The sequence below is a fragment of the Anabrus simplex genome, unplaced genomic scaffold (assembly GCF_040414725.1).
Source record: "Anabrus simplex isolate iqAnaSimp1 unplaced genomic scaffold, ASM4041472v1 ctg00000242.1, whole genome shotgun sequence".
Taxonomy (NCBI): domain Eukaryota; kingdom Metazoa; phylum Arthropoda; class Insecta; order Orthoptera; family Tettigoniidae; genus Anabrus; species Anabrus simplex.
The window spans coordinates 23209-34366 of NW_027130093.1; the positions used below are offsets into that span (position 1 = coordinate 23209).

Consider the following 11158-nt stretch of genomic DNA (forward strand, 5'->3'; position numbering starts at 1 on the left):
AACCTAATTGAACCTACTGAAAACCTAACAAATATATTACAATATGATCAGATAAATAAAGCAATATTTTCTTATGGCTCTGTCAGTAATCTTTAATTTTCAACAGACACAAAAGACAAATTTCCTTTATATAAATATCCCCATAACATGAACATTAAATGAAAGAAACCGGTATTCAAGGCACCATCAGTAGACTATATTTTCTATTTTAGCAAAAGTGGGCTAAATTTACTTCAAAGAAAAAACAATAATAGCAATTTTCTATCATCCACTCAACTGAAATATTTTTAAAATATAATTGGATTGAAATACAAAAAAATAAAGTGCAAAAATCTATTAATCAAAAACAACACTTTGTTTAAGGAGAAGTAACATGCAGTGAAAACAAATATTAAATTTTAACTTTTAAACTTGAACTGAGTAAAAACTCTAAATATGTGATTGCACAGTAATGTTCACTTGTTTGAGGTTGAGGGTGATACTTGGTGGTGTCCCATCTTTTCCACAAGTTCATCAATGTTCGGGGTAAGGCTCTGAGCTGAAGAAATCCTCAGAATTGAGTGGAGGTGTTCAGCAGTAAGTCGACTTCTGTGTGATGTTTTGTTCAGGTTCATCAAAGAAAACAGTTGTTCACACAGGTATGTGCTGCCAAACATAGACAACGTTTGAGCAGCCTGGATGCGCAGCTGGGGCATTGTGCCGGGGAGGAAACGGGCGAACTCCGCAGCACCCACTGCCGCATATTTTGCCCTCAGTGCATCATTGCATTGGAGGTCAATCAACTCCATTTGGAGGTTTGGTGGTGAGCTTTCCACGTCAACAGCAAATGGGTTACCGAGCAGTTCCAACCTGCTTTTTTGTGCTTCAAAGTCAGCAAATCGGCGTCGAAAGTCAGCGGCAAGCATACCTATTTTATCAGCCAACTGTGTGCTCGGGAACGCACTGGTAGAGAGCTTCTCTTTCATGGTCTGGCAGCTGGGAAAGTGGCTCAAATTTTCTTTCCGCATCTGCGTCTCCCACAGAGTCAGTTTGGTTTTAAATGCCTTCACTGTACTGTACATATCAGAGATGACACGATCCCGACCCTGCAGCTGCAAGTTTATTGCATTCAGATGACTCGTAATGTCACACAGAAAAGCCATTTCACACAGAAACATTTCGTCTCGGAGTTGTGTTGTGTCTTTCCCTTTGCTGTCCAAGAACAGACAAATCTCCTCACGAAGCTCGAAACATCTTTGAAGCACCTTTCCCTGGCTTAGCCATCGCACCTCTGTGTGATAAGGCAAATCACCATGCTCCGTTTCTAACCCGTCAGAAATGCCTTGAACTGGCGGTGATTCAAACCTTTGGCTCTGATAAAGTTAACTGTGCGCGTGATGATGCTCATTACATGCTCCATTTTCAAGGCTTTACCGCACAACGCTTCCTGGTGTATGATACAATGATAAGCTGTCAGCTCACCTGTCGCGTTTTCCTCTTGCATCTTTTCCCGTATCTTTGCCACCAGTCCGCTCCTGTGTCCACACATCGCAGGTGCTCCGTCGGTTGTCAAACCCCACGAGTTTTTCCCAAGGCAGCTCCATCTCATTTACACATCTTGACACCTCTTCATACAAATCATGCCCCGTAGTTGTGCCATGCATAGGACGTAAAGCCAAAAACTCCTCTGTCACGCTTAGGTTGGAGTCCACTCCGCGGATGAAAATTGACAACTGGGCAATGTCAGAAATGTCGGTGCTCTCATCCACAGCCAAGGAATATGCAATAAAATCTTTTCCCTTTTTCACAAGCTGCTCTTTTAGATTGATGGACAACTGGTCTACTCTCTCGGCAATGGTGTTTCTGCTCAGACTCACATTTAAAAAGAGTTGCCTTTTTTCTGGGCAAACTTCGTCACAAACTTTAATCATGCAGTTTTTGATGAAATCCCCCTCCGTAAATGGCCGGGCTGATTTAGCGATCTCTTCTGCCAAAATAAAACTGGCCTTGACAGCAGCCTGGCCTTGTGATTTGGCTTTTTTGAACAGAGCCTGTCGAGATTTGAGGCCTCGTTTTAATTCCTCTGCCTTTTGTAGCCTTTGTTCCATGTCCATATTCTTGTTTTTGTCCGCGTGTTTCGTTTCATAATGTCGTCTCAGATTATACTCTTTCAGTACCGCCACACTTTCTCCACACAGAAGACACACAGGTTTTCCAGCTACCTTCGTGAACATATACTCCGACTCCCACCTTGTTTGAAACCCCCGGTTCTCAGTATCCACCTTCCGTTTTGCCATTTTTGATGGGTATCTGAAAGTTAATTTTACTGTGATGCTGACGACTGCTGTGCCAATAAATATTGAAATGAAGCAGCCTACTGCTCGGTGCGTCACCTTTGCATTGTGGGAAATGTAGTATTGGTGCGTGTAAAAGATCTGCGGGCTGCCGGCTTGCTGCGGGCCGGTTCTAATAATAAATCAAGATCATCCCAGGGGCCGTAAAAAACCTTCTTGCGGGCCGGATGTGGCCCGCGGGCCTTGACTCTGACATATGTGCTCTAAACGATATCTCAGAACCATAAAAAACAGCACCTTGGGGGCCCTCTCTCCCATTCAACCTACACACTCACATAACACAAGTCTGTCAATCACTCTTTTGGACCCCAACCTCCATTATAGAGGTTCCAGAGACATTTCCAAATCCTCCCCTTCCCCTGATTTCAACCCTGACCACAACCCTAACCTTAACCCTTACCCTAATTCGGGTTCGTATCCTGCTCATAACCATAATCCAACCCCTAACGCTAACCCTAACCTTAACCCTAACCCCACCCCTAATCCTAATCATAACCCTACCCCTCCTAGAACAGATTTTGAAATGATCCCCCTCGGAACCACAATCTTCTTTCCTCCTCTCATTCCCCTTCCGAGCAGCAGACAATCCTCATCCCCCTAGTTACTACATTCTCACATAGGATCAGACCGTTACATCAGGCGTTCAAACACAATTTGTCCATCACCCAACAGGTCAACAGTTAACTTGCTAGCTAATTTGTCCTGTGATATAAACATTGCGTTATTTTTTTTACCTGAATTACACAAATTCCTCTACTCCGACAATTAATCCACACATAAACCGGTCAACTGAATCGTTTCTAGTCATCCCTCCTTCTTCATCTTTGAATTTATATGGTAATTGCCATCAACACAAATCAGTTCGTCCTTCAATCAACCACGTGAGTGAGGAGATATCACGTGCATAGGCAGAAATCCCAGGGGGGACACGAACCCCCCTATCCTGGGAAAAATATGATTCCCCCCCAATATATCACTGTAAAAATATCTATGTCATTTCAATAATATGAATGAACGCAATGAAAGCACTTATGCTGATTATAGACACTTAATAGCGCGTTTTTAAGTTTCAAAAGATTGCGACCCCCGCCCTTTGCATCACACACACTTGCTGAATTTGCAGAGCTGGCGAGCAAACTAAAGCAAACATTAACTATCAAGCTAGCTAGCTAGTACCTATTCAATTTATGTAGAGTTGTCAAAAATTGAACTTTTGCTATCGTCTGTTAACAAGGTTGGTTATGTTTCCACCTGCCTCTAAAGAAATGTGTATTTAATAATGTTCAAGCATTCTTATTGGTTGATTTCATCTGGGCGCTTGTGTCACCTACCAACACCATGGTGTAGCTCCAGTTCTCCTCAGTCCGAGAAAACACAGAGAGAGAAGGGTATGTGTTGCAGATTACTCCTTTGTAGAAGTCCATAACATGAAATAAATTAAACATCCCAAGGTTAATGCTGTAGATATTGTTATAAGGGAGTGTGAGACTATTGAAACATGTAACTTTCAGAGTTTTATTGTTGTTATTAATATAGTTTACAGAGTGCTAAAAGTGCTGCTGTTGCTAGCTAGCAAGCCTTTCTGGATGTAGACGATGTAGCTTTGCTGGCCACCTGTGCTGGCGTTGCATTATGGGAGATGTAGTTTGGTCCTCTACGGTTTGAATGGAATAGAGGCGATTTCACGTTGTAACACGTTGAAATCAATGATGAAAGGACAGATATGCAGGGACAGACTGGCAGAGACAGGGAGTCTCAGGTAAGTTTGTTGCACCCATACAGTCAGTGTACAGTAGTACCATTGCCACCTACTGTCCAGTATGTATGCAGGTATATGTACTACAACCAGCAATACCAAGAAAGGCTGGTTGTAAGTACATATACCTGCATACATACTGGACTGCCGTACATACCTACACGTCCCCGTACGTACGCTACGGTCACAAGACGCAGGCCTCCTAATTGTCCCTAGAATTTCTAAGCAAACAGCTGGAGGCAGGGCTTTCTCCTTATAGAGCTCCATTTTTATGGAACGGTTTGCCTACCCATGTCAGAGACGCAAACTCGGTCTCAACCTTTTAAGTCTTTACTGAAGACTTCTCAGTGAACGGAAAGGCTCTGGAGCAACGAACCGCCCTTGCTGTCTCTGCCTGGCCGGTTCCCCTCTTTCCACTGGGATTCTCTGCTCTAACCCTATTATAGGGGCTGAGTCACTGGCTTTTACTGGGCTCTCTCATGCCGTCCCTGAGTGGGTTGATTCACTGATGTGGTCATCCTGTCTGGGACAGGACCACTTTTCGATAGACAAGGTCTAAAATCATTTTTGATGCACTCTGGATACAATGTTTTTAACATAACTGTTCAAACTAGATGTTTGGAACACTATGGACAATTTTTTATGTTAAAAACATTGCTTCCAAAGTGTATCAAACATGATTTTAGACCTTGTCTATCGAAAAGTGGTTATTTCTGTAGTTTAATTGCTGCAACTTGCTGAAAATTGTCCATAGTGTTCCAATCATCTAGTTTGAACAGTTATGTTAAAAACATTGTATCCAGAGTGCATCAAACATGATTTTAGACCTTGTCTATCGAAAAGTGGTTATTTCTGTAGTTTAATTGCTGCAACTAGCTGAAAATTGTCCATAGTATTCCAATCATCTAGTTTGAACAGTTATGTTAAAAACATTGCATCAAACGTGATTTTAGACCTTGTCTATCGAAAAGTGGTTATTTCTGGACTTTAATTGCTTCCCGAGTGCATCAAATGTGATTTTAGACCTTGTCTATCGAAAAGTGGTTATTTCTGTAGTTTAATTGCTGCAACTTGCTGAAAATTGTCCATAGTGTTCCAATCATCTAGTTTGAACAGTTATGTTAAAAACATTGCTTCCAGAGTGCATCAAACGTGATTTTAGACCTTGTCTATCGAAAAGTGGTTATTTCTGTAGTTTAATTGCTTCCAGAGTGCATCAAACGTGATTTTAGACCTTGTCTATCGAAAAGTGGTTATTTCTGTACTTTAATTGCTTCCCGAGTGCATCAAATGTGATTTTAGACCTTGTCTATCGAAAAGTGGTTATTTCTGTAGTTTAATTGCTGCAACTTGCTGAAAATTGTCCATAGTGTTCCAATCATCTAGTTTGAAAAGTTATGTTAAAAACATTGCTTCCAGAGTGCATCAAACGTGATTTTAGACCTTGTCTATCGAAAAGTGGTTATTTCCGTAGTTCAATTGCTGCAACTTGCTGAAAATTGTCCATAGTGTTCCAATCATCTAGTTTGAAAAGTTATGTTAAAAACATTGCTTCCAGAGTGCATCAAACGTGATTTTAGACCGTGTCTATGGAAAAGTGGTTATTTCTGTAGTTCAATTGCTGCAAACAATGCTGAAAATTGTCCATAGTGTTCCATTAATCTAGTTTGAACAGTTCTGTAAAAACATTGTATCCATAGTGCATCAAACATGATTTTAGACCTTGTCTATCGAAAAGTGATTATTTCTGTAGTTCAATTGCTGCAACTATCTGAAAATTGTCTATAGTGTTCCAATCATCTAGTTTGAACAGTTATGTTAAAAACATTGCATCAAACGTGATTTTAGACCTTGTCTATGGAAAAGTGGTTATTTCCGTAGTTCAATTGCTTCAACTTGCTGAAAATTGTCCAAAATGTGCCAATCATCTAGTTTGAACAGTTATGTTAAAAACATTGTATCCAGAGTGCATCAAACATGATTTTAGACCTTGTCTATGGGAAAGTGGTTATTTCCGTAGTTCAATTGCTGCAACTTGCTGAAAATTGTCTATAGTGTTCCAATCATCTAGTTTGAACAGTTATGTTAAAAACATTGTATCCAAAGTGCATCAAACATGATTTTAGACCTTGTCTATCGAAAAGTGGTTATTTCTGTAGTTTAATTGCTGCAACTTGCTGAAAATTGTCCATAGTGTTCCAATCATCTAGTTTGAACAGTTATGTTAAAAACATTGTATCCAGAGTGCATCAAACATGATTTTAGACCTTGTCTATGGAAAAGTGGTTATTTCCGTAGTTCAATTGCTGCAACTTGCTGAAAATTGTCCATAGTGTTCCAATCATCTAGTTTGAAAAGTTATGTTAAAAACATTGCTTCCAGAGTGCATCAAACGTGATTTTAGACCGTGTCTATGGAAAAGTGGTTATTTCTGTAGTTCAATTGCTGCAACTATCTGAAAATTGTCTATAGTGTTCCAATCATCTAGTTTGAACAGTTATGTTAAAAACATTGTATCCAGAGTGCATCAAACATGATTTTAGACCTTGTCTATGGAAAAGTGGTTATTTCTGTAGTTCAATTGCTGCAAACAATGCTGAAAATTGTCCATAGTGTTCCATTAATCTAGTTTGAACAGTTCTGTAAAAAACATTGTATCCAGAGTGCATCAAACATGATTTTAGACCTTGTCTATCGAAAAGTGGTTATTTCTGTAGTTCAATTGCTGCAACTATCTGAAAATTGTCTATAGTGTTCCAATCATCTAGTTTGAACAGTTATGTTAAAAACATTGCATCAAACGTGATTTTAGACCTTGTCTATGGAAAAGTGGTTATTTCCGTAGTTCAATTGCTTCAACTTGCTGAAAATTGTCCAAAATGTGCCAATCATCTAGTTTTGAACAGTTATGTTAAAAACATTGTATCCAGAGTGCATCAAACATGATTTTAGACCTTGTCTATGGGAAAGTGGTTATTTCCGTAGTTCAATTGCTGCAACTTGCTGAAAATTGTCCATAGTGTTCCAATCATCTAGTTTGAACAGTTATGTTAAAAACATTGTATCCAGAGTGCATCAAACATGATTTTAGACCTTGTCTATGGAAAAGTGGTTATTTCTGTAGTTCAATTGCTGCAAACAATGCTGAAAATTGTCCATAGTGTTCCATTAATCTAGTTTGAACAGTTCTGTAAAAAACATTGTATCCAGAGTGCATCAAACATGATTTTAGACCTTGTCTATCGAAAAGTGGTTATTTCTGTAGTTCAATTGCTGCAACTATCTGAAAATTGTCTATAGTGTTCCAATCATCTAGTTTGAACAGTTATGTTAAAAACATTGCATCAAACGTGATTTTAGACCTTGTCTATGGAAAAGTGGTTATTTCCGTAGTTCAATTGCTTCAACTTGCTGAAAATTGTCCAAAATGTGCCAATCATCTAGTTTGAACAGTTATGTTAAAAACATTGTATCCAGAGTGCATCAAACATGATTTTAGACCTTGTCTATGGAAAGTGGTTATTTCCGTAGTTCAATTGCTGCAACTTGCTGAAAATTGTCCATAGTGTTCCAATCATCTAGTTTGAACAGTTATGTTAAAAACATTGTATCCAGAGTGCATCAAACATGATTTTAGACCTTGTCTATGGAAAAGTGGTTATTTCCGTAGTTCAATTGATTCAACTTGCTCAAAATTGTCCATAGTGTTCCAATCATCTAGTTTGAACAGTTATGTTAAAAACATTGTATCCAGAGTGCATCAAACATGATTTTAGACCTTGTCTATGGAAAAGTGGTTATTTCTGTAGTTCAATTGCTGCAAACAATGCTGAAAATTGTCCATAGTGTTCCATTAATCTAGTTTGAACAGTTCTGTAAAAAACATTGTATCCAGAGTGCATCAAACATGATTTTAGACCTTGTCTATCGAAAAGTGGTTATTTCTGTAGTTCAATTGCTGCAACTATCTGAAAATTGTCTATAGTGTTCCAATCATCTAGTTTGAACAGTTATGTTAAAAACATTGCATCAAACGTGATTTTAGACCTTGTCTATGGAAAAGTGGTTATTTCCGTAGTTCAATTGCTTCAACTTGCTGAAAATTGTCCAAAATGTGCCAATCATCTAGTTTGAACAGTTATGTTAAAAACATTGTATCCAGAGTGCATCAAACATGATTTTAGACCTTGTCTATGGGAAAGTGGTTATTTCCGTAGTTCAATTGCTGCAACTTGCTGAAAATTGTCCATAGTGTTCCAATCATCTAGTTTGAACAGTTATGTTAAAAAACATTGTATCCAGAGTGCATCAAACATGATTTTAGACCTTGTCTATGGAAAAGTGGTTATTTCCGTAGTTCAATTGATTCAACTTGCTCAAAATTGTCCATAGTGTTCCAATCATCTAGTTTGAACAGTTATGTTAAAAACATTGTATCCAAAGTGCATCAAACATGATTTTAGACCTTGTCTATCGAAAAGTGGTTATTTCTGTAGTTTAATTGCTGCAACTTGCTGAAAATTGTCCATAGTGTTCCAATCATCTAGTTTGAACAGTTATGTTAAAAACATTGTATCCAGAGTGCATCAAACATGATTTTAGACCTTGTCTATGGAAAAGTGGTTATTTCCGTAGTTCAATTGCTGCAACTTGCTGAAAATTGTCCATAGTGTTCCAATCATCTAGTTTGAAAAGTTATGTTAAAAACATTGCTTCCAGAGTGCATCAAACGTGATTTTAGACCGTGTCTATGGAAAAGTGGTTATTTCTGTAGTTCAATTGCTGCAACTATCTGAAAATTGTCTATAGTGTTCCAATCATCTAGTTTGAACAGTTATGTTAAAAACATTGTATCCAGAGTGCATCAAACATGATTTTAGACCTTGTCTATGGAAAAGTGGTTATTTCTGTAGTTCAATTGCTGCAAACAATGCTGAAAATTGTCCATAGTGTTCCATTAATCTAGTTTGAACAGTTCTGTAAAAAACATTGTATCCAGAGTGCATCAAACATGATTTTAGACCTTGTCTATCGAAAAGTGGTTATTTCTGTAGTTCAATTGCTGCAAACAATGCTGAAAATTGTCCATAGTGTTCCATTAATCTAGTTTGAACAGTTCTGTAAAAAACATTGTATCCAGAGTGCATCAAACATGATTTTAGACCTTGTCTATCGAAAAGTGGTTATTTCTGTAGTTCAATTGCTGCAACTATCTGAAAATTGTCTATTGTGTTCCAATCATCTAGTTTGAACAGTTATGTTAAAAACATTGCATCAAACGTGATTTTAGACCTTGTCTATGGAAAAGTGGTTATTTCCGTAGTTCAATTGCTTCAACTTAATGAAAATTGTCCAAAATGTGCCAATCATCTAGTTTGAACAGTTATGTTAAAAACATTGTATCCAGAGTGCATCAAACATGATTTTAGACCTTGTCTATGGGAAAGTGGTTATTTCCGTAGTTCAATTGCTTCAACTTGCTGAAAATATTCCAAAATGTGCCAATCATCTAGTTTGAACAGTTATGTTAAAAACATTGTATCCAGAGTGCATCAAACATGATTTTAGACCTTGTCTATGGGAAAGTGGTTATTTCCGTAGTTCAATTGCTGCAACTTGCTGAAAATTGTCTATAGTGTTCCAATCATCTAGTTTGAACAGTTATGTTAAAAACATTGTATCCAGAGTGCATCAAACATGATTTTAGACCTTGTCTATGGAAAAGTGGTTATTTCTGTAGTTCAATTGCTGCAAACAATGCTGAAAATTGTCCATAGTGTTCCATTAATCTAGTTTGAACAGTTATGTTAAAAACATTGTATCCAGAGTGCATCAAACATGATTTTAGACCTTGTCTATGGGAAAGTGGTTATTTCCGTAGTTCAATTGCTGCAACTTGCTGAAAATTGTCCATAGTGTTCCAATCATCTAGTTTGAACAGTTATGTTAAAAACATTGTATCCAGAGTGCATCAAACATGATTTTAGACCTTGTCTATGGAAAAGTGGTTATTTCCGTAGTTCAATTGATTCAACTTGCTCAAAATTGTCCATAGTGTTCCAATCATCTAGTTTGAACAGTTATGTTAAAAGCATTGTATCCAAAGTGCATCAAACATGATTTTAGACCTTGTCTATCGAAAAGTGGTTATTTCTGTAGTTTAATTGCTGCAACTTGCTGAAAATTGTCCATAGTGTTCCAATCCTCTAGTTTGAACAGTTATGTTAAAAACATTGTATCCAGAGTGCATCAAACATGATTTTAGACCTTGTCTATGGAAAAGTGGTTATTTCCGTAGTTCAATTGCTGCAACTTGCTGAAAATTGTCCATAGTGTTCCAATCATCTAGTTTGAAAAGTTATGTTAAAAACATTGCTTCCAGAGTGCATCAAACGTGATTTTAGACCGTGTCTATGGAAAAGTGGTTATTTCTGTAGTTCAATTGCTGCAACTATCTGAAAATTGTCTATAGTGTTCCAATCATCTAGTTTGAACAGTTATGTTAAAAACATTGTATCCAGAGTGCATCAAACATGATTTTAGACCTTGTCTATGGAAAAGTGGTTATTTCTGTGAGTTCAATTGCTGCAAACAATGCTGAAAATTGTCCATAGTGTTCCATTAATCTAGTTTGAACAGTTCTGTAAAAAACATTGTATCCAGAGTGCATCAAACATGATTTTAGACCTTGTCTATCGAAAAGTGGTTATTTCTGTAGTTCAATTGCTGCAACTATCTGAAAATTGTCTATAGTGTTCCAATCATCTAGTTTGAACAGTTATGTTAAAAACATTGCATCAAACGTGATTTTAGACCTTGTCTATGGAAAAGTGGTTATTTCCGTAGTTCAATTGCTTCAACTTGCTGAAAATTGTCCAAAATGTGCCAATCATCTAGTTTGAACAGTTATGTTAAAACATTGTATCCAGAGTGCATCAAACATGATTTTAGACCTTGTCTATGGGAAAGTGGTTATTTCCGTAGTTCAATTGCTGCAACTTGCTGAAAATTGTCCATAGTGTTCCAATCATCTAGTTTGAACAGTTATGTTAAAAACATTGTATCCAGA

At 37.7% G+C, this 11158-nt stretch overlaps 1 pseudogene; it reads right to left on the minus strand.

The window, feature by feature from the left end:
• Window positions 1–455: 455 nt before the first annotated feature.
• On the minus strand, window positions 456–2276 carry LOC137503623 (general transcription factor II-I repeat domain-containing protein 2-like; annotated as a pseudogene).
• Between the last annotated feature and the right edge of the window lie 8882 nt (window positions 2277–11158).